The sequence below is a fragment of the Phalaenopsis equestris genome, unplaced genomic scaffold (genome assembly GCF_001263595.1).
Source record: "Phalaenopsis equestris unplaced genomic scaffold, ASM126359v1 Scaffold000840, whole genome shotgun sequence".
Lineage (NCBI taxonomy): Eukaryota > Viridiplantae > Streptophyta > Magnoliopsida > Asparagales > Orchidaceae > Phalaenopsis > Phalaenopsis equestris.
The window spans coordinates 1,639,418-1,666,720 of NW_018165280.1; the positions used below are offsets into that span (position 1 = coordinate 1,639,418).

At 34.4% G+C, this 27,303-nt stretch overlaps 1 long non-coding RNA gene across 7 annotated transcripts; it reads right to left on the reverse strand.

Moving 5' to 3' along the window:
* Positions 1-26,444, reverse strand: LOC110031664. 7 transcript variants are annotated; one of them, XR_002294763.1, is made up of 8 exons: positions 26,036-26,444; positions 20,153-20,255; positions 18,889-18,961; positions 18,206-18,802; positions 15,514-15,575; positions 13,899-13,983; positions 7,085-7,210; positions 1-24 (listed from the first exon to the last, which is right to left on the reverse strand). It is a non-coding gene; the product is annotated as an uncharacterized LOC110031664 (long non-coding RNA). The 7 variants fall into 7 exon arrangements; XR_002294762.1 differs by having other exon boundaries at positions 18,206-18,292; positions 18,484-18,961; XR_002294759.1 differs by having other exon boundaries at positions 18,206-18,961.
* Positions 26,445-27,303: the final 859 nt, after the last annotated feature.

The following is a 27,303-nucleotide window of genomic DNA, read 5'->3' on the forward strand; positions in this document are numbered from 1 at the left end:
ATTGCTTAGGAAAATCAGAGATCCCTGAAGCATCATGATAAGGGACAAGAACTCCAAAGTTCAATTTAATCTTCATCGCATAATCAACGTGATAGAAACTAATGAAATTCAGAGAGCTTTTGTGAAGAAATCACGGCTATACCGCATCTTTTTTGTAAAAGCTTAATTCCATTCATTTCTTGAAAATCACAAAGAAAATTTCAATCAAATAAAAGTGCTAAAACTGCCATACTATATATATATATATATATATATTCAATCAAAAATGACCAAAATCAGGCAGCTAAATCAGGAGATTCTTTAGTTAAATTATTTTCAATTTTTTTATTCTGATTTATTTACCTATTAGCTGAATATTTAGATTATCAATATGCATTATTAAGTTTATGCATTATTAAGTTAGTTCAATATGCATTATTAAGTTAGTTAAAATAGATTATACAGAATATTTTGTACCTAAAATAGATTGTAAGATTATTATTTAATAGAATGAAAGCAAAGGAAAAAAGCATCAAACCTATTCAGGAAGATTTACATACATACCACTCGATTGCATATCTAAAATCTAAACTTTAATTTTGTCAAACAGCCTATATATCCAGCATCCACATCACTTCAGCTTGCTCATGGGAAGCAGTAGTTGCCCTCAAACACATGGGCCTTCCACGCTGCTATTTCCCCACCCGCTTGAGAAGCGTGAATCTCTGAAGGACCACAAAATTATTGCCTATGATGATGGATTTCACACTATCAATGTGTAGGTGTGTGGGTGTATTACATACTAGCAACTCAACACTTATGTATTTACATATATAATACCTAGACTTTAATTTCGTCAAACAGCATACATCCAATAAGTTTACTATAGCAAGCACGTTGAAGCAGTGGTTACCCTCAAATACCTGGGCCATCCAAGGTGCTATATCCCACTGCTTGAGAAGAGTGAATCAATAAAGGATTCAATGATGATGAACTTAAGACTATCCCGGTGTTGTCATTAGTTCGCCCAATAATTCTTCGGTCAGAAGAAAATTCTTTGGTAAGCCCCCTCGAGAGTATCGGTAGAGGCAATCTTGTCGTTAGGGTGAACTTGGACTATCAGGCAGAGAGTGTATCATCTTAACCTAACGGGCAGCTCTCCTTAGACGATGAGTCTTCTCAGATAATTGGAAAGACATTAAATGAGGGTGCCCTTTCACTATTTTTCTGAAGAATACCGGAATCTGTCAAAAGAGCCAGGCATAGCTAACTTTCCCTCGTATCAATCTTTTGGCTTATCCAGATGCAATCCATCGATGTCCATTTGACGAGATCCATTGCATTTTCTCAAAATTTTTGTGGTCATATTTTTGATGTATAATACATATGTATATATAAAGAGAGAGAGAGAGAAGAGAGAACACCATATATACCACCCATCCTCAATTAGAAAATAAATGGGCTCAGATTCGTTTTCGAGCAATCAACATGCAGATCTAATCATCAATTCTCAATTAGTGATAATGAAAGTAGCGGTTACCCACAACAGATGCACGGGCCATCCAAGCTACTCCATTGCCACTGTATGAGAATAGCACACACCACTGAATCAACATCTAATGAAGTTTTTGCTCCGCCATAAAGTTGGCAATATTGATTTTCATGATAGATTTCATCATTATCGCACCGTCCATAAAAAGAGAGAAGAGAGAAAATAAAGGCTAGAAATGCATAAATTCTCGCAATTCATAGTGATGACAATTAAGGGGAGTACCTCTTTACATGCCGCGAAAGTGCACAAAATCCTACTTGCAACCAAACAGCCCCTTAGATTTGTTACTGTTACGAACCAGTGACTCATAGAAGCAGCAGTTACTCTCAAAAGGCAAAAGCCCTCCAAGCAGATAAATTGATAAAGAGAGAGAGAGATAGAGGGAGGGAGGGGGGAAGAAATTGGACAACTGTTAGTTCTCTTGATGAAATACCAGAAAATTTGCTGTGAGAAAAATGTACATATGAAAGTTTAGATGTAAGATATGTAAATACGTATGAATTTAATAGTATGCATAAAAATCCCCCCGAGATTAATTTCATTTCCTCTTCTTGAATTAAAAAAAGCCTTACAAAAAATCCGGGAGAAGATAAAAAGCACCATTCATACCATCATAGAAGAGCAATTAACTAACAAGGATAATCAAAAAGAGGAATGAAAACAGTGAGCAGAATGCTAAGAGTCAACTCTGCTCCATCCCGAAGATGACCCTCTAATTTCTTAATCATCATAACAAAGAGAAATGCAGAAGTTGCCTGCAGATGCACAGGACGTCCAAGCGGTTCCACAACCATTGCAAGAAGAAGAAAAGAAAAATCTTAACAGCATTACGATCACTGAAGCACCCTTGAAGCAAAGAAAAATTTGCATGCGTAAGACGTAAGCAGCTCTGCGTACGCACTCTTTGAGAGGGTATTGATATCGATGTTATAGCGGAAAAATTATTCCATACGGGCAACGTATACAAGCTTGCGTGCGGAATCCAACCACGTAATGCCACGTGCGAAGGCTCTGAAATTTTAGGCGCATGGCGCGGGCTCTCATCATGAGGCCAAAAAGCATATGAGAAATCGATATTTGGGCTCTGCCAAATATCGATTTCCTTTCAAAACGCACTGCACGAAATAAGCTGCCCCAAATGGGGCCTTAGACATACCATATGAGGTCCAAGTTTGGGGTCTCCATTATCTTGCTATATTTTTTACCTGTTTTTGATTTAGATCAAAAACAGGTAAAAAATATAGCAACTTAGAAATATATATAAAAGTGGAAACAAAATGGGAAATCTGAAGCACGCATTCGCCTTAAGTATAAGCATTACACATAAAAGCAGCAATTCCCTGCAGAAGCATAAGCCATCCAAGCTGCTACATTACCATTGCACGAGAAAAACAAGTCATTGAAGCAACTTGGAATGGAACAACATTACCATTGATGTTGAATTTAATTATCTACTTAATCAGAGAGCGAGGGAGAGTGAGAGGGAGAGGGAGAGATTCACGAAATTCATAAATATAAATTTGACTAATTACCAAATTTGAGCAAGGCATTACCACTATTGGAGTCGCAAGTAGAGTTTTTCTAATGATTTGAGCACCTATTAATACAACTATGCCACAAAATCTAAAGTTTTTCCTAAATTCTTTCTCTAGTCTTAATCTTAAGAAGATCATCATCAGCGAAAAACATACATTAAGGTACATCCTCCTGTAAATGTCCAATAAGAGAAACCATAACTAAAGCAAAAAGATATGAGCTTAAAGTCGATCCCTGATGTAATCCAACTGAAATAGAAAAATACTTGATCAATCTTCTTTCTATTCGAACAAGTAGCAGCGCTAGCATACATATCTTTAATAACTTTAATAGAAGTCATATCAACACCTTTCTTCTCAAAAACTCTCCACAAAACTTTTCTTGGAACATTATCATAAGTTTTTTTCTAAATCAATAAAAATCATATTTAGATCCTCTTTGCTCTCTCGATACTACTCCAGCAAACCTATTAATTCCTCTATAATTTGTACTCTGTTGTGCATCAACTTTATTCTTAAAAATGGGGACCAAAATACTCTACTTCAACTCCACAAGTATCTTTTAAATTTTTGAAATAAAATTTACAAGTTTACCAAAACAAAAAATTCTCAAATCTCTTAAATATTTCAACACTTCCATTGGGACACCATCATCTTCTATTTTCTTTCCACCCATGACTTTTTATAAGCCTTCACAAACCTCTTTTCCACAACAGCGACAAGAAAAAAAAATTTTTTTTCTTATAATTAGCAAAATTAAGATTATTAAAATTAATCGTATTTTCAAAAACTTCATTGAAAATTTGATAAAAATATCTCACCCACCTATGTTGAAAATTTTCATCTAAGGGAAACACATTATATTTTTCATCTTTAAGACACTTTACTTGAATTAAATTTTTACATTTATTTTTATTTGTTTAGCTCTTTCTCTCTCTCTTATATATATATTATCCTTTTTAGCATCTAATCTATTATAAAAATTACTAAAAATAAAATTTTCAGCATCACAAATAATTCTCTTAGACTACCTACACGCCATATTATATTTTTCCAATTTAAGCAATTACATTTCAACCAAATTTTATAACAAAATTTCTTATATTTCATCTTTTCTTGCACATTAATATTCCACCATCAATTATTTCAATTTATTAAAACTTTTTCATATGATTCTCAAAGTATATCTTTTGTCACTTGTTTAATAGTAATTGTTACTTTATCCCACAAAGGATTAGTTTCTTCATAAATATCTCAAATCTTAAAATCTCGAAATTTGCTCATAAAAATACGTGCACTTGAAGAATCATTACAATGAAACATTTTACTCTTCAGGTTACAGGATAAAAAATTAACCATTTTATAATTCATATATCTCAGCTGGGTAAATGAGAAAAAAATGAAGCAAAATGCGTTGGTAGCTAAACATCAAGAACCATACAGTAAACGTGAGATTCTGAAAAAAATTAAGAATTTCTTCACTGGATTTTAAAATCATTAAACATGCATTGAGATTTAGAAATTTTCTGACTTGAGCCTTTGTCACTATGACTCTGTATTAGAAAATTCTCAAAAGTAGAAAATCATGAACCTTAGCAAGCAATGGTCGTTCAGCCTCTATAATGTAAAAAGTAGAGGTACATCTTTGGGGCTCTTTCTGTTAATTCTTTTAACCACATACCATTTTCAACATTTAAGAGACTTAAACAACTTAAAAATAAATAATCTTTAGGCTCCCTGGATTTCTTTCGTTAAGCCGCTTGGTTCGAATATAAGTATGTCAAATTTAGAGATTATCTGACATTCCCATTAATACACCAAAATTTTTTCCCATTATTCAAATGTTTGATCTGAACTTAGTTGGACTCAAATTGAATCACTTTCAATGTAATTAGACTTGTATCGCCAAGGTGCTCAATTTTACTGTAAATTTGTTGAAATCAAAACTAACATGATCCAGCAGTTGAACTTGGTAAATCTCTTAACCAAAATGCATCAAGTTTCATGATTTGGCAGGTATAAATGTAAAAAATAGAGTTAGGAGTTAGATATTTAAATTTCATAAAACTGATGGTATAAATGTTAAAAAAAAAATTTCCAATTTTAGGATCAAACCGGCCAGTTTTTGCTGCATCAAAGCTGGTTCAAACCGGTTCAACACGGTTCGATGCGGTGGCAGTTTATAAGCCAGCCCAAAACGAACAACCGGTCGGTTCATGGTCGAACCAGTTGAGAATGTATGTTCAGTCCAGTATTCTAAACACTGAGAGTGTATGAATATAGGTAATTCAGAGCAAGGTTTAAGAAAGTGAAAGAAACCAATATTAAAACTTCGGCTAAATTGCAAGCCACAATCCACTTTAACGGCCCAATTGGAATCTTGAAGGTATAAAGAACTTTATAACAGGGTAATGGTGTCGATGAATTTCTTTAGCTCCGCCAATGCTCCACCATTGCATGGGAAAGCCGAAAATTTCACAAGCACCATGGAAAATTTTCTAAAGGAAGAGGGGGAGCTAAAGGTACATTCATGGAATTTATAGAGATAAAACTTTTAAAAATGCAATAGAACTGAAGAGGGAAAACAACCTTTTTTGGTGTTTTGAGGGTTTATGACACCTTTGGTGTTTCGAGGGTGTTGTAATTGTAAACTAAAAATATATAAGCATTTAATGGAAACTATGTAAATCCCTTTGTTTTTATTTTTGAAAAGATGAATAACACAGCCTAAAAATCTAAAAATCATTCTGTAAAAAGATTCATTCTCAATAGGGTTGTAAACGAGCGGAGCTTGAGCGAGCTCAGGCTTGGCTCGTGTTCGGCTCGTTCGAAATAGCTCGTGTTCGAAATCTGCTCGTGTTCGAAATCGGCTCGTGAACATTGTGTTCGTGTTCGGCTCGATTTAAATATTCGTGTTCGTGTTTGGCTCGTGTCAAAGAAATCAACGGCATTACGAATGCTGAAGCACCGTTGATGCATCCCTGAACCTAAGCACAATCAAATATGTGATGAGATCGCCAAATTTGAAAGAGAGAGAGACAGAGACAGGGTGAACATTCGGCTCAAAAGAAATCAACGGAAAGCCATTTTCTCCAGACGCCTCATGCAAAATGAGCTAGGGTTTAAACTCACCGGATTACCCATTTACGCATGACACTGCAGTTCGCCCAAATTTTTATATAAAATTATAAACAATAAAACAAATGAATTTACAAATTTAAAAAAACAATAATAGAAAACATTTTTTAAAAGCATTGAATAAGTTAATTTACAACAAATGAATAAAATAATATATAAACTATAAATAACGTTTTTACAATTAAATAAAATAAATATTTAATAATAAATTAATTCATTGAAGTAAATAAACATATAATAAATTTACATGAATATTAATATTAAATAAAAATATATTACTAATAAGTATATAATTAAATAAATTCTAATTAATCAAATATTATTAAATAATAAATCAAATATATTTATAATGCTATATTTTCACATTTTCTCGTTATACAGGCAATCCCTTGAGGGATCATTAGTAATTACTTCTATCCTTTTATTTTCTTATTTTTATTTTAACTTTGTTCCGACATGTACATAAATATGCATTGAAAGTTATGTATGTAAATGCCCCTACAGAGAGCGAGAGTGTGTGTGTGTGGATTTATCTGGATGCTTATCAGAAGATTGTCAATAAGCTACATTTGCCGACTCCTAATTCATAATGCGTCAGAAAAATCCCTTGGTGTTCTAGATGCAAATGCATAAGAATTGTTTGGTATATATGTGTAAATCCTTCTCTTTGAGTCTCGGTTCCTCCTAGATCAGATAAAAGCCTACAGAAAAAAATGGGAGAACACGGAATTGATTCATTCAAAAGATCATGGAAAACCAATTACCACAATAACCGCGCAACACAATTAGGCCTAAACAAATGTTAAAAAGCGAGTCCAATATAAAATTTAACCAATAAAAAAATACAACTCAATTCATATGCAAAATAATGAGTAATTACCCATGAAGTCCCACATTTTGTTCATTTGTAGAAAAATGCCTCCAAATCCATTTTGTCCAATCTGCACAAAATAAGACCACTCCAAATAATAAGGGGATAATTCTTCAAGTTCCGGCCATCAAAAACCTGCATAACAAGCAATTTGGGCAATTTCCATGCATATCACAAAAATTTTATATATTTACATATCTAAACACAAACTATGATAAACCATTAAACTAGAAAACAGCTGTTCCTTAGACTTTCTGGTTTGTTCATCTGGCCGAACATATTTGACATTAAATAGCTCATAACAGCAAAAATTTGGATAAAGGAAGCCAATATAATCTTTCAGACGAATATAAATATTGAAGTTTAGATCTTAAAAACATAAATATATCATGGAAACAACAGTAATCCTCATATAAGCCATCATAGGCACATGTTGTCCAATCCGCTTCATCGCCATTGCATGAGAAAGTAGAAATCTATGACTTGCACCAATATAGAGTAAAACTAAATAAAAATGGGAGAATAGAGGCTCAGAGTTAGTTCCATCAAAACGAAGATGCATGCACATATTCTCAACCAATGACACATTGACGATCCTCAATAATTTAATTATTATTGCATAATCATAAACAAAATTAGAACCAATATAGAAAATTAGAATTGCCTTTGCTCTATCAAAAAGCAAATCCAACTAATTCCCAACCTCAAGCTCATGAAAGCAGCAGTTACCCTCAAAGAGACATAGGCCATCCAAGCTGCATCATCGCGATCGCAGGAGAAGAGGGCAGATCTCTAAAGGAGAGAGAGAGAGAGAGATATATATAGAGAGAGAGAGAGAGAGAGAGAGATTAGACTTTCTATGCCTAAAAATAGGTTAAATTTTAGAGAAATAAAGAAAATATAAACATTAAGGCCACTGGAGCTACATAAATCCATTCACGGTTATAATCATTTCGCTTTGTCACCAAGTGTAGAAACTCATCCAACTGATCAAGCATTCTCATCTCAAAAACACTTAATTTTATGCTTCTCTTCCACAGGCCAAAATTTTGCACCATAAAGCATTGTAGGTTGCACAAATATCTTAACAAATTTTTCGTTTAAACATAAGCAGAACTTTTCTATCACACAATACACTCGAAACATTCTTGCACCTTTTCCAACTTGAATTCTACTATTAAACATTATATCACTTTTAACAATAGACCCGAGATATTTAAAACGTTCACTTCTTTTAATGCCTTGATCAACCATTGTTACAACCCCCCGCTAGATCTATCACTACTAAAATTAGATAACATGTATTCAGTTTTGTCCATAACAAAGATATCACCAGCTAAAAACATGCCCAAAGGCACATCCTATAAATGTCAAGTAATAGATCAGAGTAGATCTTTAGATCACATGTTTTATCACAAATGAGTGCTCACAAGGATCAAGTAACGCCCTCATATATTAAAACCCAAAACAGTTGTTTTACTGAAATCATATATTTCCCTTTTTGTTTGAGCAACTTTCAATGAGAGTTAAAATTCATAAAGTTCAATGCAAAAGTATTACTTTTTTCTCATTCAAATCATGCATTCAAAAGCACAAAAAGAACTATAAAACCTACATTAAAGCCCGTAGGAGGAGATGACTATAAATTGTAAACGTTTAGTTAAAAGAAAGGAGGACAGAATGCCATCGCCTTCATAAACGAACCTTCACCATACAGTCGCCGTTAGAGCTAACTGGGAAGAAAACGACCGGGTCGTGGCTTACAGAGTCCTCCAGAACTCCCATCTTTCTCATCCTTCCGCTCCGCCCTACCATAAAACAAAGAGAAAGGTATCCGCCGATTCGCAGGACTTAATAAATCCGGATTTATTCGTGAATCCACGTCATTTTGGGATTTGCAGCTCAGGATTTATGGAGGCAGGCAGGATTTAGCTAAAATCCTGCATGAATCCTAAATAGCCCCAAAATGATAAACAACATCAGGATGAATGATCTTTTGGGCAAATATTAACACAATTGACTTTAAAATATTGAAAAATATCGTAGGATGCATTATTTTAAAGCAAGCAATAAGCACCCCGTTTAGAAATGATGAGCAAGGAAAATGCGTGTCGGAGGGCCCTGATTAACCTCATCTCCGTCAACAAGCAGATCCTCCCGCTTTCTATACACCAGCGACTAACAGAGAAAGCCTTATGAAAAAGTTATCCGAAGCACCGCTGGATGCATTCATAAACCCAGATTAAGATCGCCTTCCCTGATGGATTTCATTGTAGTTTAAATTACTTCATGCGGACAGCGTATGCATAAAGAAATGAATCCTTGAACACGGTCGTTACCGGTCCCAAGCCCGGATGCGAAAAAAAAATCATGACATGAATCCTTTTGATCATTGTGTAAGTGGTAGCGACTAGCTGTATAACCTGAATACAGTGAAAAGTGTGAAAGGGCCGATACATCGGTGCCCGGCTATAGTGTTAAATAAGCAAAGGTTCTCACATTATGGGCGAATGCGGGAAAAGAAGTTAGTCCATGAAACTAATGAAACTAATATTATGATAGGATCTTGGAATATAGGCACTCTCAATGGTAAATTAAAGAAATTAGTTGATATTATGATTCATAGAAAAATTAATATCTTATGTATTCAAGAAACTAAGTGGGTTCAAGAAAAGACTAAGGAGATTGAAAATTTAGGATTTAAACTTTAGTACTCTAGTAATAGTCGCACTCGAAATAGTGTAGGTGTAACTATAGATAAGAGTCTGAAAGATAACGTTGTAAAAATTAATAAAATTGGTGAAAAAATTATAGCCCTTAAGATTATTATTGATACAAAGATTTTTAATAATATAAGTGTTTATGCTCCTAAAGTAATTTTAGATACAGGGTCTAAAGATAAATTTTGAAAAGACTTACAAAACTTAAAACAAATGATACATCTTTAAGAAAAAAATTTTATTTGAGGAGTTTAAAATAGACATGTCGTTAGAGTGGTAGAAGATTTCAAAAATATTCATGGTGGCTACGGTTTTGGAGTAACTAATAAAGAAGGTAGCGCTATTTTAGATTTTGCTATAACGTATGATTTTGTTATTACTCATATTTTAATAAAGCAAAGAGAAAAACATCTTGTTACTTATAAGAGTGGATCTAATAAAACACAAATTGATTATTTTCTTATGAGAAGAAGAGATCGTCGCGATTTAAAAGATTGCAAGGTTATTCCAAGTGAAAAATTAAGTACCCAACATCGTTTATTAGTTTTAAATTTTAAAATTAAGAGTTGTAAAATAAAAACTACTATGACTCAATATCGTAAAATTAGATGGAGAAACTTAAAAGACCAAATAAAATTATTTTTATGAGTAAAACTCAAGATTTCAAAATAAAAACTACTATGACTCAAAATTTCATGAAAAAGCAAATGTTATGTGGGATAAAGTAACAAACACTATTAAACAAGTAGCAAAAGATGTGCTTGGAGAACCAAAAGAAAAAAATATTTACAAATAAAAATAATTGGTGGTGGAATAATAATGTCCAAGAAAAGAAAAAATATAAGAAGTTATGTTATAAAAATTGGTTTAAATGTAAAAGCTTAAAGAACTGGGAAAAATATCAAACGACTCGTAGGGAGCCTAAAAGAACAATCTGTGACGCTAAAATTCTGTTTTTAATGATCTTTATAATAGATTAGATACTAAGGAGGGTAAAAAATATATGTATAAACTAGCCAAACAAAGAGAAAAGAATAAAAGATTTAACTCAAGTAAAGTGTATTAAAAATAAAAATAAAAAAATACTTTTCTTAGAAAAAGATATTCAACATATGTGGGTGAGTTACTTTGATAATCTTTTTAATTAAATTTCTGAAAATACGATCGACCTTAGTGATCTTAATATTATGAATAATATCAAAACGTTTCATTTTTACCGTCGCATTAGCAAAATAGAAGTTGAGGAGGTTTTAAAGAAAACCAAGGGTGGAAAGCCTGTAGGACCTGATGATATCCCAATTGAAGTGTGGAAATATGTGGGAGATTTGGGAGTTTCTTAGCTTACTAAACTCTTTAATATTATTTTAAAAACTAAAAAGATGCCTGAGTGGAAGAAGAGTATTTTCGTCCCCATTTTTAATAATAAAGCGGATGCACAAGAGTGTGCAAATTATAGAGGAATTAAGTTCATGTGTAATACTTTAAAATTATGGGAGAGGGTAATTGAGCATAGATTAAGACGCATCACAAAAATTTCTCATAATCAATTTGGATTTATGTCGGGGAGGTCTACTATGGAAGCTATACATTTATTGAGAGGTTTGATGGAGAATTTCATAGATAATAAGAAGAATCTACATCTGATTTTTATTGATTTAGAAAAATCTTACGAAAATGTTCCAAAAGATATCCTTTGTAGAGTTCTCGAGAAGAAATGTGTTGATATGACTTATATTCAAGTCATTAAAGATATGTATACTAGAGTTGTTACTTGTGTTCAAACTGAAGGAAGATTGACAAAATTCTATCGGATTACATCAGGAATTGGCTTTAAGCCCATATCTTTTTGCTTTAGTTATGGATGGTCTTACTGGACATCTACTCTACATTAGAGTCTAAAGGCCTTCGTTTAAGTAGAACTAAAACTGAATACATTGAATGTAATTTTAGTAGTAATAGCTCTAGTGACAGAAGTGTGGCTTTGGGTGATCAAATTATTAAAAGGTGTGAACGATTTAGATATCTTGACTCCGTTGTTCAAAGCGATGGTGTATAGATAGGGATGTTAATAGTGGAATTCAAGTTGATTGGTTGAAGTGGAGGAATGCTTCGGACCTTTTGTGTGATATAAAAGTACCCCTAAGACTGAAAGGAAAATTTTATAAGACGGAGGTGAGACCTACAATGCTCTATGGCGCTGAATGTTGGCCTTTAAAAGAGAAGCATAATACTACTTTAAGTGTTGCTGAGATGAGAATGATTAGGTGGATGAGTGGCTTTACACTTAGAGAAAATGCGGAATGAATATATTCGTGATAGGGATGGCGTAGCTCCTGTGACAGACAAAATTAGAGAAAGTCGTCTTAGATGGTTTGGTCACATTAAATGTCGACCATCTGATGATCCGATTAGGAGAGTAGATGTTTTAGATTCGACTTGTGCTAAGAAAGGCAAAGGTAGACCTAGGAAGACTTGGGCTTATTTTATTAAAAATGATCTTAATTTACTAGAACTAAATGAAAATATGACACTAAATAGAACGCAATGGAGAAAAAGGTTTCATCCAGCCGACCCCACGTAGTGGGATTAAGGCTTTGTTGTTGTTGTTGTTGTTGAAGTGATTAGATAAATGAAAATAAAAGTTGAGGTAGACCTAGGAAGACTTGGGCATATTGTATAAAAAATGATCTTAATTTATTAGAACTAAATAAAAATATGACATTAAATAGAACGCAAAGGAGAATAAGGCTTCATGTAGCCAACCCCACGTAGTGGGATTAAGACTTTGTTATTGATGTTGGTGTTGTTGTTGTTGGACAGCGTATGCAGAAAAGCCTTGGAGAAGGCGAGCAGCAGAGTCGGGGTGGAGCTATTCTCACACAAAACAAATGAGCTAGGGTTTTCCTCGCACGGGGTCACCCTAGTGTTTGTTATCCACGTTTTATAAGCGTTTTAAAAACTGTCGTTTTCGTGGGCCGCGTTCCCTCATCGCGATTTGCTCTCAATTACTCTGCTGCCCTCCGTCATACGTGCCTCTCGAAACCTTTGTTTCTTCCTGCAATCGATCTCTCTTTGTTGCCCTCCCGAACAACAATCGATCCCCTCTCTCTGTTGCTCTTGTGAGGGCTCGACTGCACTCGCTAGATAGAGATGTCGTGTTGAGCAGCAAGGGACGGTTGAATAAGCGAGGGCATTTGGAGATGAAGCTTGTGACAGATTTACAGGATTCACGTTGATCGAACAGTACAAAAGGGGATGCGAGGAAACACTACAGTAGAAGCAGAGAAGGTGGAGAAAGATAAGAGTAATGGAGATCGCCTTCCTCGGACACTTAGATTACATGGCAAACTTCCCAGCTAGCTTCAATTTACAGTTGGTGAAGATTTCGGGGGATGAGGGGGAAGGAGAAGGTAGCAAGGGCTATTTGAGAGAAGTTAAAATTTATGCTTTAATTTGCTTAATTATAAACTCTTTACTAGATGTAAATTAATCGGAATATTTTTAAATTTAAGTTCTTCTTAATTTAATTAAATATAAGTTAATTATAATAAATAGAATTGATTAAAATTGTATCTTTGATCTCCACTTTTATATATTAAAATGAAAAACTGTGTCTAGTTAATTAAGCATGATGAACATATTCTAATCAGGCTTTTAGGGATTAAAAATCAAAACAATCAAAACATAGATACACTAAAAAAAAGAATTTAATTGTTTGCTTCTACAAACAACATTACTTAAGAATGACAGAATGATCATTATTATTTTCAAATAACAACCCCAAATAGTCAGTCAATTTATCAAGATAAGCTGCTTATATGCATAAGCTGAATAAGCTGCAGCTGCCCCAAACAGATCCTAAAGCTCATCCATAAATCGTAACTAAACTGGTTTAAGATATTAAAATATGTTCTATAGAAAAGTAGTGAATGGAAATGGGCTCATATTCATTTTCATTCAATCTACAAAAATAGGGCAGAAAATACGGGCCCACATTCAAAAACATAACGGAACAGAAATTCCATAATAAATGCTCAACACAGTTAACCTAAGCAAGCATTAAAAAGCATGGACAGACAAAGCGAAGTCATGCAAAGATTTACCTCTGTTCCATCACGAAGAAGATCCACCCATTTTTCAGTCAACGTGACAGAGATTGAAAGATTGCACAAAATTGCAGAAGTCTTCCTAGAGCAAAGAGGCATTAATATGTCTAAAAAGCACCATAAATATCATTGGTCATGAAAAAGAGAATAAGCGCAAGTCACTTTTTCTTCAAACTTGTATTAAAGTAGAAAGGACAAGGGAAGTCTTTAACTAAAATTCGCCTTATTTAAACTAACATATCCACATGATTTCCACCAATGACACGTGCACACCTAAGTAGGCATAGGCCATGCAAACTAATCCATCGCCATTGTATAAGACGAGCAGAGATTTCAGAAGAACCATGAAGAATTTAATCATCATTGACTAATCTCTCTCCCTTCCTCTCTCTCTCTCTCTCTCTCTCTCACACACACACACACAGTAAATGCGCCGAGCTTGAGCAACCCCAGGCTCAGTTTGTGTTTAGCTCAATAAAAAATATCAATGTTCATCTTCGGCTCGTTTATATATCGAGAACAATTTAATTATTTCAAGCCAAACATAAACGAAAAAATTTTTGTTCGTGTTCAGCTCGGTTGCTTATCGAACGAATCGAGCACGAGCAACATAAAGAGCCAAACACGAGTTGTTCGCGAACAATGAGCCATTTTAACAGCCCTACACAAACAAGGAATTAACAGAAAAAAATTGATTAATTTATCACTATTATTGGAGATTCAAGTAGCTTTATTTAAATTAAAGTGTTATAGTTTGCAAGGGAAATTCCAAGAATTTTTTTTTGGTAGGAAATGCATTAGTTGTATTATTACTAGTTTGGAAATGCCAAAATAAAAATTGAACCATTTGAAGGTTTTATCATGTCACTTTATACCAATAGAAGATTTAAGAGAAATTTTCTTGAAAAAATCTTACTAAAATTTGGTTTGAGAAAAAGTTTCGAGAAGAGTGTAGCTGAAATTTAATTATATAAATACAACAATAGCAACAAGACTTTACCTCATGAAGTGGCATGAATCCTTTTTCTCCATTGTGTCCTATTGAGTCTCATATTTTCATTTAATTCTAATAAATTAAAATAATTTTCATACAACATGCCCAAGTTTTTTTAGGCCTACCTCTACTTTTCTTAAGATGAATCAAATCTAAAATAATTTCTGCCCTAACTGAATCACCAAATGGTCAACATTTAATGAGAACAAATCATCCAAGGCAACCCTCTCTAATCGTGCCTGCCTCAGCAGCTACTCTAACCCTTTCATGGATATTTTCATTTTGCATTTTGTTTCTTAATGTAAAATCACACTGGTGGCACCTGAGCATTCTCCTCTCAGCAACACTCAACCTAATTTTATGTTTATATTTTACAAGCAGCAATATGTGGTCATAAAGCATTGCAGGTCTAAACATCAACTTATAAAATTTTACTTTTAGGTCTAAGCTATTATCCAGCATAGGCCCGATGTATTCCACCACTTCAACAATCCAACTTGAATTCTACTCATAACATTCCCATCTATATCAACATTTAAGCACAAAATAAATAACATCATATGCCACATAATGACAAAAAATCCATTATGGAAAAATATACAGCTATTAAAAGATAACCTCTAATAATCGGGAGCTGCATGCTAAAGTTCAAGTCCTATAAAACTGATCTGATCCCATATCTGCAATCAAATTGTTAGCGATAAAATTAAAATATGATGATAAATAAATTTTTCATAAAATAAATATTGAATAATTATTCAATAGCAATGTGTTCATTTGCAGAAACATGACTAAAAGCCCATTTTGGACAAACATACAACTATTAAAAGATAACCTCTGATAATCAAGAGCTGCATACTAAAATTCAAGCCCAAATCTTCTTAGGATTTGGAACCCAAATCTTCTTTCAATTTGTTAACGATCAAATTTAAAAATGATGATAAATAAATTATAGATAAAATAATATTGAATAATTATTTAATAGTGCAGGAACCCTGTAATTGTACTTCAATGAAAAGGATATACGCTAATCAACATAAAAAAGGTTGAAAAAATCAGATCAAAAGCTAAAAAGTATAATCATTCAGAAAAATAACAAAATTTAATTTCAAATTCTGTAAATTCTTCCAACTTAAGTAGGAAACGGATATGGATCGTTCCCTGCTAATTCAAGCTCATCCACCAACCCTAACTAAACTGGTTCAAGATATCAAAATATGTTTTACTTTAAAGTGGGAATGGAAATGGACTCAGAATCGTTTTCATTCAATCAACAGGCCATCCAACCATCAACGCTCAATCGGTGACAATGGAAGTGGCGGTTAGCCACAACAGATGCACAGGCCATCCAAGCGACTCCATTGCCACTGGATGAGAATAACATGCATCACTGAATCGGCATCTAATGCAGTTCTGCTCGGCCATAAGGTTGGCAAGATTCTCTTTCACAATAGATTTCATCATCATCGCCCAATACATAAAGAAACAAAAATATAAAGGTGAATATAGATAAATATATATATATCTATATATATATATACAGAGAGAGAGAGAGAGAGAGAGATCATACTGGAACATCTGAATCCAGGTAAAATAAAACACACACACACACAACAAACTAAGACAGATCACAAATTCTACAAAATTACAAATATTCTTCCACTTTATGGCCCCAATTAGATGCTTAAAATCATAAAAGAGGAAAAAAATGCAGAATGGTAGGCTTGTATTTGCCTCAGTTCAAATAAAATGCAGACATCACATTAACGCAGCACTTGGTTGTAGGAGGGGATCAAAGATAAATGGGGCATTTACATACATACCACCCAATTCTTATATTTACATATCAAACTCCTAGACTTTGATTATTACATTTATAACGCCCAAATCTTTTATGTTAAATAAAAAATACCACTATTTTAACTTTTACAAATTGAAATACACGGCATTGCACTTCAGCATAATCTTTAGTGGGAATGGGGCACATATGTAAAAATTAAAGTATAAGTGTTAGATACCAAAAAAGCAAAAGAATTGAGTGGTATGTTTCTCAAATAGTTTTCTTCAAAGTGTGAAATTGGACGCTCAGATTTAAATTTGTTATATCTGCATTTTCAATTAAAATTTAAAGGCAATTACATAAAGACCACCCAAAAATTGTTATTTACAAATCTACTACCCTTGTTAATCCAATCAAAGGGGAGATGCAACTAAAGATTCATGGAATTCATAGAAGTAAAATTTAATCATTTCCCAATCACAGAGAGGGGAGCTGGACCCACACACACAGCGGGAGAGGAAGGGAGGGATTCATTGAAGGCAGAAGTTTCAGAAATTCACTACTGTTCTTGGAGATGCAACATAAAATTAATTTATTGGGCATATTTAGATACATACTACCCAATTCACATATTTGACTTACATTTGTATCACTCAAATCTTTTCTATCACATAAAAAATGCACTATTTATATATTAAAAAGTAAAATACACCTTCGCACATATAGATAAAAATGTGGCATGAATGTAAAACTTGTAGTTTAGTTGTTAATAATGTAAATTCATTGAAATTGAGTGGTATGTACGAAAATTGTTAGGTATGGCTCATAACACCAAAATTTGGAGTCTCTTGAAATGAAGAAATTACTCTTGGAATTGAAGATGTGCCTCTTGGAATTTAGTGGGTTAGGGGGGAGCAAGGGCAGAGTGGAAGCGTAGTGACCCAACCCACACTGGTGCATGAGAAACTCCATATATTTCTCCTAAGGGGTTAGATATTCGCCAAGGTGGATATTTGTTAGGTATGTCTATACCATAAATGGGACAGATGTTGGAGCGGAGCGGCGCCCATTAGCGGAGTGGAGCGGAATGATCTGTCCAATTGAGGGAGTTTTAATATGTGGGTTGGGGGTGCAAGGGTAACACCCCGAGAGTTAATACAATAGTAACTTAAGTAATTACATATATATATATATATATATGTATATCCTGTCTGTAACCCTAGGTGAGTTGAATCTTGTATTCTGCACTCTTTTCTGAATATTGAAAAGAAAGCTGCAGCTCTGCTCGCGAGGATGAGGCATCTTTGCCGAACCTCGTAAATCTCTGTGCGTTCTTCTGGATTTGTGTCAATTCTTGTTTCTCTTCGCCCTAATTTCTCAACAAAAATCTTGCTTTAATGTTTCAGCTCAATTTTTGTAGCTTACATCAGAAATTACAAAAACCGTTTTGGTTGGAAATGCATTACGTCTAGCATTACTTGCCTGGACTCTGTAGAAATATACCCAAAAATCCAAATTAGACAAAATTACCACTATGAGAGGGATAACCTCTGGTATTTGAGAATCGCTGATTGAAGGTCAAGCTTTGCAATTGATTTGAACCCAAATCATGTTGTGCTAAACAATGCAGAAAACAACATACTTTAAAGCAGATTGATTGGAAGTTAAATAAATTCAGGAATAAACGAAAACAAAAAATCTCAATGGATTACAGTTCAAACTGTTACATAATAATGGTAAGAAAAACTTATCAAATAGTTTTCTTCAAAGAGTAGCATTGTCTAATTCCTCTTTAAAGATCTACTTACACGACATTGAAGTTCAGAGCTCCATCTTGTAGCCACAACATAAAGTATGGCATATAACATAAATATGTTGACCGACCGGGCATACCGAATCAGAGATTCAAAGACAAAATAAAAGAGAAGTGGGACTTTAGCTTTTGCGGTTTAAAGTTGATTTTTCAGCTGTTTCCCAGGATTTAGGTTAAATCCAGCTCAAATCCAATACCAGAAGAGCCTCCCTTTGTTACCTGAAGATCTTAAAAAAAATGGAAGAAAATAAAATGTGTAATTGGAGACTCAGATTCACCTTTGTTCAATCTGCAAGCAGAAGCAACCATCGTTTCTATATCACAGATGCACAGGATGTAAAGGATACTCAATGAAATATCCACACGTTCTCTATAAATGATGTATTGACTCAACATTTACCAGCAAAAACATTGGTCGTCCAAGCTGCTCTGCCACAGCACGAGAAAATCAGGTATCTCTGAAGCACCATGGACTGAAACAAGATCACCTTTCAAGTTAAATTTAAGGGACAATTACGTACAGACCACCCAAAATTTGCTATTTAAAAATCAGCCACCCTACTTCATCCAATGACGCAGGGGAGATGCAACTAAAGATTCAACAAATTCATAGAAGTAAAACTCAATCATCGTCAAATGACAGGCGAGCAGGAGACACACACACACACACACACACACACAGAGAGAGAGAGAGAGAGAAGGATTCATTAAATTTGGTTGGTATGCAATACGTGTAGCATCACTTTCATGGAATTACACAATATATAATGAACCAATTTATGATCCAATCGTATGTCACTGGATAGATGTTCATCTGTAGAAATATACCCAAAAATCCATATTGGATCAAATTTCATGAGAGGGATAACCTCTAGTATTTGAGTACCGCCTATTGAAGTTCAAGCTTTGAAACTGCTTCGAGCCCAAATCTTATTGTGCAAAATAATGGAGAAAACAAAATCACACAACATATTAAAATGCTAATACGGTGCAATTTCCGTTGTTCGGCACAGATCCACCAACATCCACGGGAAGAGATTATCGACTATAACTGTAAAATTGTTGTGAAATTCTCAACAACTGCTGTAAATATAATAATAATTATTATTATTATTTGAAAAGTTAGCTAACAACCATCTTCCAACTCGCAAATTCTAGTATTTCATAAAAAGCAGGCTGGTCAAAGAGGTCATAGCGAGGACCTATATTATTATTCGTAGGCCACAAAGACCGAAGTTGGGAGCTGCATCAACTACGAGACACCAAATAGAGAAAAAGTCAAACAACACCACACACCATTGAAACATCTCACACAACAGTGCAGAAAGCCATAAAAAGAACTGCGATAAACCCATAGCTAAAGAGTTTTTCATTTCTAAGAGTGAAGTCCATTGATGCATTAAAACAAAACATGAGTCATGTCTCCATTATGATGTGGCATTAGAAAACAGATCACACAAAGCAAAGAACTAAAGGGAGCTAAGAATGATTAAAACTTCTGATAAAAGGCAAACATCTATATACATCAACTCCTGTATCGGTTACTTGAAGAAATAGAGACATCTAAAGGAAACGGGAGCCATAGCTCAAATTTGCCTTAGTGCCATCAAAAAGCGGATAAATTTAAATCTTCACTACCAATGACACACGGACACAGCAGTTACCTGCAAAGCATAGGTCATCCAAACTACTCCGTTGTCATGGCAAGAGAAAACCACCATAGACGGGAACAAGACCACATCCAATGTAGAACTCAATCATCATCACCTAATCAATGAAAGAGAGTGATAGAGCAATAGAGAGAGATCCACGGAATTCAAAGACAAATAAAATGAGTAATTACAATTCTAGAAAATGCAATTAGATGTTTTCTTTAACTTGAGTTTCCTTAGCTTGCAAAAGAAATTCCAGGAGTTTATTGTTGGAAATACACTAGTTGTAGCATTACTCGTCTAGAATAGCAGAAAAGAAAGTGAACCATCTTAAGATTCATTATTTCACCACACACCGGTAGCAAATAAAGAGAAAATTGCATGAAAATACTTACTTAAATTTGGTTTAAAATGTTTTGAAACGAGTGCAACATAAATGTTAAGGAGAATTTACATGCCACATAATTCTTGTGTATTTACATGTCTAACAACTAAACTTTCAAATTTAACATCAGTGTCATACAGGAGCATTTACATACCATACCAAACAATTCTTACGTCCTGTGGACCGCCCTATAAACCAATCCTTCGATGAAGCATTTAACATCAGAGAGTGCCATACAGAGGTAAATGAAAGTAGACAACAAGAAAAGGAGAGAAGCTCAACTGACACTGCCAGCTAAAGTTGTATGAGAAAACTAATTTAGTAATTAATCAATTAAATTAATGAAAACTAATATAAATAAAATCAAATTAAAGCCACAGTCCCATCTTCCCCACTACCTCTCCTGCCCAAAACCAACGACTACATCCCACCCCTCCCCAAGTTTTGCCCAAAACCCTTGCATTTATTATGGAATCCTCACAATACAATCTGTGATTAAAGCTAGCTGGGAAAACAATACAGGAACGCTACGTAAAAAAACCTCCCAAACTCCCAAATTTTCATCCATCCGCTCCACTCTTACTCCAAACCAATGAGAAAGGTGACATTCGGGTTTCTCCCCTACCGCCCACCACCTTCATGCTCTTCAACTTCTCTAAATCATGTAAATCCATTTTCCAACAGAATTTACTAAATTCTGAATTTTAGGCAAAATGGATAGAAATGGGATTAAGAACATGGAGGATTTAAATATGTTATTTTTGCTGTTTGGCAGGATTTAGGTAAAACCCTGATTAAAACCTGCTCCCAAACAGCCCCTAACTGTCCCCCTTCCATGCCTTCTACGGACCCTCAAACCAAAAATGAAGGGCGAAGTCATGAAAGTACACAAAAATGGCCCAGGAAGGTGTTAGCCACCTGGATGTGAACCGGTCCAGAAGGGACCAGTCAAGCATCCCCCCAACCGGTGTGGAGGACAGACGCGCCCACAAGAAGAGCAGAGCAGGCGACAAAAAAAGTAAAGGAGCAGGGTGCTGCAACAGAAAAAGGAAATGAGCAAAGGGGATCCACGAGGGCTTTAATTACATATTCAAGAAAGAGAAATTAAATGAGTTCGGAGGGAAGGCATCGAATGAAAGTTTTTAAATTACCGATAAAGAATTCTATTTAAAAGACTAACCTGGACTTGTTCCTTTATGCATGTTTGTTGTTGGCTGTTATGCTCTTTCGTTTAGTGGTATTCCTAGCGACATTTAGGGTTGTGAGACAACCGACTTACCTCACGAAAAGTAGATCACCATTGTATCCTGCTGTTTTTATTTGTTTTCTTAAGAGAAGCCCTTATGCGTATTTTTTTCACCTCTCTATTGTGATTTCGTCATGGTTTGTTGCTGATATTGGTGTCGAGGCATATCAAATTGGTATTAGAGCATGGATCTTGGTGGGATGGTAGAAAAGAAAGTTGATGTGCTGGAATAAGAGGTGGGGAAAATTCAATTAAGGATGGAAGAAAGGATTGCTACCATGGAGAACATATTTTCTTCTGTTGAAAGTCGAAAGAACGATGACTTTGAAGGCATAGGGGAAATGCAAGTGATGATAAAAAAGCTCGTGGAGATGCAATCCCAAGGCGTGTCGACTGTTTGAGCTGCAAATACTAACCAAGGGTGATAAACAGATCAATTAGATCAAAAGCTAAAAAAATAAAATCAATCTAAAAAATAACAAAATTTCATTTCATTTCCTGTAAATTCTTCAAACCTAAGTAGGAAACTGGTTTGGATCCTTCCCTATCAATTAAAGCCATCCAACAACTCTAACTAAACTTGTTTAAGATATCAAAATATGTTTTATACAAAAGTGGTGAATGGAAATGGGCTCAGAATCGCTTTCATTTAATCAACAGGCAGATCCAACCACCAACTCTCAATCAGTGATAATGGAAGTGGCAGTTACCCACAACAGATGCACAGGCATCCAAGCTACTCCATTGCCATTGGATGATAATAAAATGCATCACTGAATCAACATCTGATGAAGTTCTGCTTTACCATAGGTTGGCAAAATTCTCTTTCATGATCAACGCCCAATACATAAAGAGAGAGAAGATGAAAGTGAGAGGTGCAGAGATGCTCGAGTGATTCATAATGATGAAAATTAGGGTGAGAAATTCATTATTCACCATGGAATTCCATGGAGTTGTTAATAAGATATTGATGGCGGAAAGAATAAACCATTCAATAAATATGGGATTATAAAAAAATATATATAACAAATATCATGGTGATACAAGGCCACCACCTTCGTGTTCGGCTCGTTAATTTGTCAAACGAAATACATATATAAACTTGATGAGTACTATTTCCAGCCAAACCGAGCCGAACAAGAACGAAGACATCTTAGTTCGTGTTTGGCCCGTTAACTTATCGAACGAAATCGAGCCGAACACGAACGAACACGAACTTCTTAACGAGTCGAACACAAGCTGTTCGCGAACAACGAGCCATTTTGACAGCTCTAAACACAATTGACTTTTTAAATTTGAAAAATATCTTAGGATCCATTATTTTAAAGCAAGCAATAAGCATCCCGTTTAGAAATGATGAGCAAGGAAAATGCTGTGTCGAAGGGTCTTGATTAACCTCATCTCCATCAACAAGCAGATCCTCCCTCTTTCTCTACACCAACAATTAACAGAGAGCCTTATGATTAAGATCTTTGAAGCACCATCCGGATGCATTCATAAATCGGATTAAGATCACCTACCTTGATGGATTTCATTGTAGTTTCCCAGTTAGAGGCTCCAAATGAAGAGAGAGAGAGAGCACGCAAATGAAGTAATCAACTTCCTTGGAGAAGGCGAGCAGCAGAGTCAAGGTCAAGCTATTCTCTCACAAAAGAAATTAGCTAGGGTTTTCCTTGCACCAGGCCGTAGGGGTGTAAAAGAGCACGTTTATATTTCGAGCTCAAAAAGTGTGTTCGTGTTCGGATCGTTTGCTTAGCGAGCCGAACATAAGTCATTCACAAATAAAAAGACATTTTGACAAACCTAATCACGTAGTCATAAGATGTTAAGGATTGAAACAAGATTTAAGGCATCATTTGAATCTAATTTAATAATTTTTATTCTATTTTCTTTGTTAATATTTTTAGATGATTATAGATCTTTGTAGCCCTGTAGTCAATTAAATTTTTAAAAATTACTACTCATCAAAGATAAATATATAATTAGAGCACCAGATAAAAAAAGAAATGAAAACAAGTTGCTCGTGAAAGATGAGTTTTTTCGACATCCATAATTACAACTAATGACCCCTAACCTCAAGTATTGGCAAACTGTTTTTAAAATTTAAAGCCCTTTAATAAAATAATTTAAAAAAAAAGTTAACACCGATTAAAACAGATCTGAATCCGAAATGTAAACATGGATCTAACCCATCCTACAAACCACACAATTTTTACGCATTTACACATTTGACACCTAAAGTTTAAAATTTACTAGTATAATATTTTAGAGTACTGATAAAAAGAGAACACAAGCATGTAAAGGTGTACTCAACTTTATAAAAGTAGACATTAGTGATACTTTTGATAAGATGCTTCCGTCATGTTTAGGACAAAATAGACCATAAACAAGATTTTGTATTCAGTAGGACTTAAAGACGTCACCTTCGCTGTTTCAAAAGACGCAGATCAAATCCTGCTTAAAAGCCGCCCGAATCGTGTTATCACAAAGCTCATGACGGGCCCCTATTGGCAGCCTGAAGATATAAAAAAGTAGAGAAAGAAATTGGGAAATTGGAGGCTGATTAAACTTTTATTCAACTTTCAAACAGAACCAACTAACCACTTCTGTACCAAAGATGCACGGCTGCCTTAGTTACCTAGGGCTGAAAACAAACCAAGTGTTCGATAAGCTACTCGCACTCGGCTTCATAAAGCATCATTACACCATGACCATTGCTTAGGAAAATTAGAGATCCATGAAGCATCATAATAAGGGACAAGAACTCCAAAGTTCAATTCAATCTTCATCGCATCGTCAACGTGATAGAAATTAATGAAATTCAGAGAGCTCTTGTGATGAAATCACGACTATACCGCATATTTTTTGTAAAAGCTTTATTCCATTCATTTCTTGAAAATCACAAAGAAACTTACAATCATATAAAAGTGCTAGAACTGCAGTCCCGATTCAATCAGAAATGACAGAAATAAGGCAGCTAAATTCGGAGTTTTTAATAATTAGGAGCTTCTTTAGTTAATTATTTTCAATTTCTTTATTCTGATTTATTTTCCTGTAAGCTGAATATTTAGATTATGAATATGCATTATTAAGTTAGTTAAAATAGAATATACAGAATATTTTGTACCTAAAATAAATTGTAAGATTATTATGTAATGGAACGAAAGCAAAGGAAAAAGGCTTCAAACCTATTTAAGAAGATTTACATCTATACTACTCGATTGCATATCTAAAAACTTATCTTTAATTTTGTCAAACAGCCGATATCTCCAACATCCAAATCACTTCAGCTTGCTCATGGGAAGCAGTGGTTGCCCTCAAATTAGAAAATAAATGCCACCCATCCTCAAATAATTACAAGCAGTGGAAGCAATGGTTGCCCTCATGAGAGAGAGAGAGAGAGAACACCATATATGCCACCCATCCTCAATTAGAAAATAAATGGGCTCAGATTCGTTTTCATTCAATCAACATGCAGATCCAATCATCAATTCCCAATTAGTGACAATGAAAGTAGTGGTTACCCACAACAGATGCACCGGCCATCCAAGCTACTCAATTGCCACTGGATGAGAATAGCACACATCGCTGAATCAACATCTAATGAAGTTTTTGCTCCGCCATAAAGTTGGCAATATTGATTTTCATGATAGATTTCATCATTATCGCACCGTCCATAAAAAGAGAGACAAAAAGAGAGAGAAGAGAGAAAATAAAGGCTAGAAATGCATAAATTCTAGCAATTCATAGTGATGACAATTAAGGGGAGTACTTCTTTACTCCCCACGAAAATGCACAAAATCCAACTTGCAACCAAACAGCCCCTTAGATTCGCCACTGTTCTATCAAAATCCACTACTACGAACCAGTAACTCATAGAAGCAGCAGTTACTCTTAAAGGCACAAGCCCTCCAAGCAGATAGATTGATAGAGAGAGAGAGAGAGAGAGAGAGAGAGTGAGTGAGTGAGGGAGGGGGGAAGAAATTGGACAACTGTTAGTTTTCTTGATGAAATATACCAGAAAATTTGCAGTCAGAAAATGTAAATATGAAAGTTTAGATGTCAGATATGTAAATACATATGAACTTAATAGTATGCATAAAAATTCCCCTGAGATTAATTTCATTTCCTCTTCTTGAATTAAAAAAAGCCTTTCAAAAAATCAGGGAGAAGATAGAGAGCACCATTCATACCAACATATAAGAGAAATAAACTAACAAGCATGATCAAAAAGAGGAATGAAAATAATGAGCAGAATGCTAACATTCAACTCTGCTCCATCCCGAAGATGACCCTCTAATTTCTTAATCATCATAACAAAGAGAAATGCAGAAGTTGCCTGCAGATGCACAGGACGTCCAAGCGGTTCCACAACCATTGCAACAAGAAGAAAAGAAAAATTTTAACAGCATTACGATCGCTAAAGCACCCTTGAAGCAGAGAAAAATTTGCGTACGTAAGACGTAAGCAGCGCTGCGTACAGAGGTTATTCAGAGGATATTATACCAAACCTCAGCACAATCACATGTGTGATGAAATCGCCAAATTTGAAAGAGAGAGGGAGAGAGAGGGAGAGAGACCATTTCAATCAAGAGAAATCAGCGGAAGGAGTCAGCCATATTTGCCAGACGCCTCACTCAAAATGAAATAGGGTTTTGATCTCCGGTTTACCCATTTACACTCCTCTGATGGAAATTTTCGGGAAGATCAAACGGCAGAGACCAAGCGAACTAAAATTTTATATAATATTATAAACAATAAAACAAATGAATTTACAAATTTAAAAAAAAAAAATTTGAAATTACTTTAAATAAGCATTCAACAAATTATTTTAAAACAAAATTAAAAAAATTAATCTAAAAATAATCATTTTTGCAATTAAACAACACATCTATATACTAATAAATTAATTCAATGAAATAAAAATATAATAAATTTACAAGAGTATTAATATGAAATAAAATCATATTACAAATAAATATATAATTAAATAAATTCTAATTAATCAAATATTAGTGATAAAAAATCAAATGAATTTATAACGTTATTCTTTCATATTTTCCAATTATACAGGTTCATTTGTGATTACTTCTATTTTTTATTTTCTTATGTTTTTTTTAACATTTTTTTTAATTAGATTTTCATCTGAAACAAAATACGCTATTTAATTAAGATATGATTGTTTAAATAAAATTCTGATATACGAATAAACAGGAATTGAAAGGTTATGTATGTAAAGGCCCCATCTATATATATACATAGAGAGAGAGAGAGAGAGAGAGAGAGAGAGAGAGAGAGAGAGAGAGAGAGAGAGAGAGAGAGAGAGAGAGAGAGAGTGGATTTGATATATAATGCCTCACGATGTCTAGATATTCTAAATGTAAATGCACAAGAATTGTTGGGTATATATGTGTAAATCTTTCTCATTTAAGTCTTACTACCTTGAAAAAATATGACATCAATACTGCGCACGCTACGACACCTCGTGCGATAGAAAATAAAAGACGCGGTAACACAAAAAATATTCTTTCT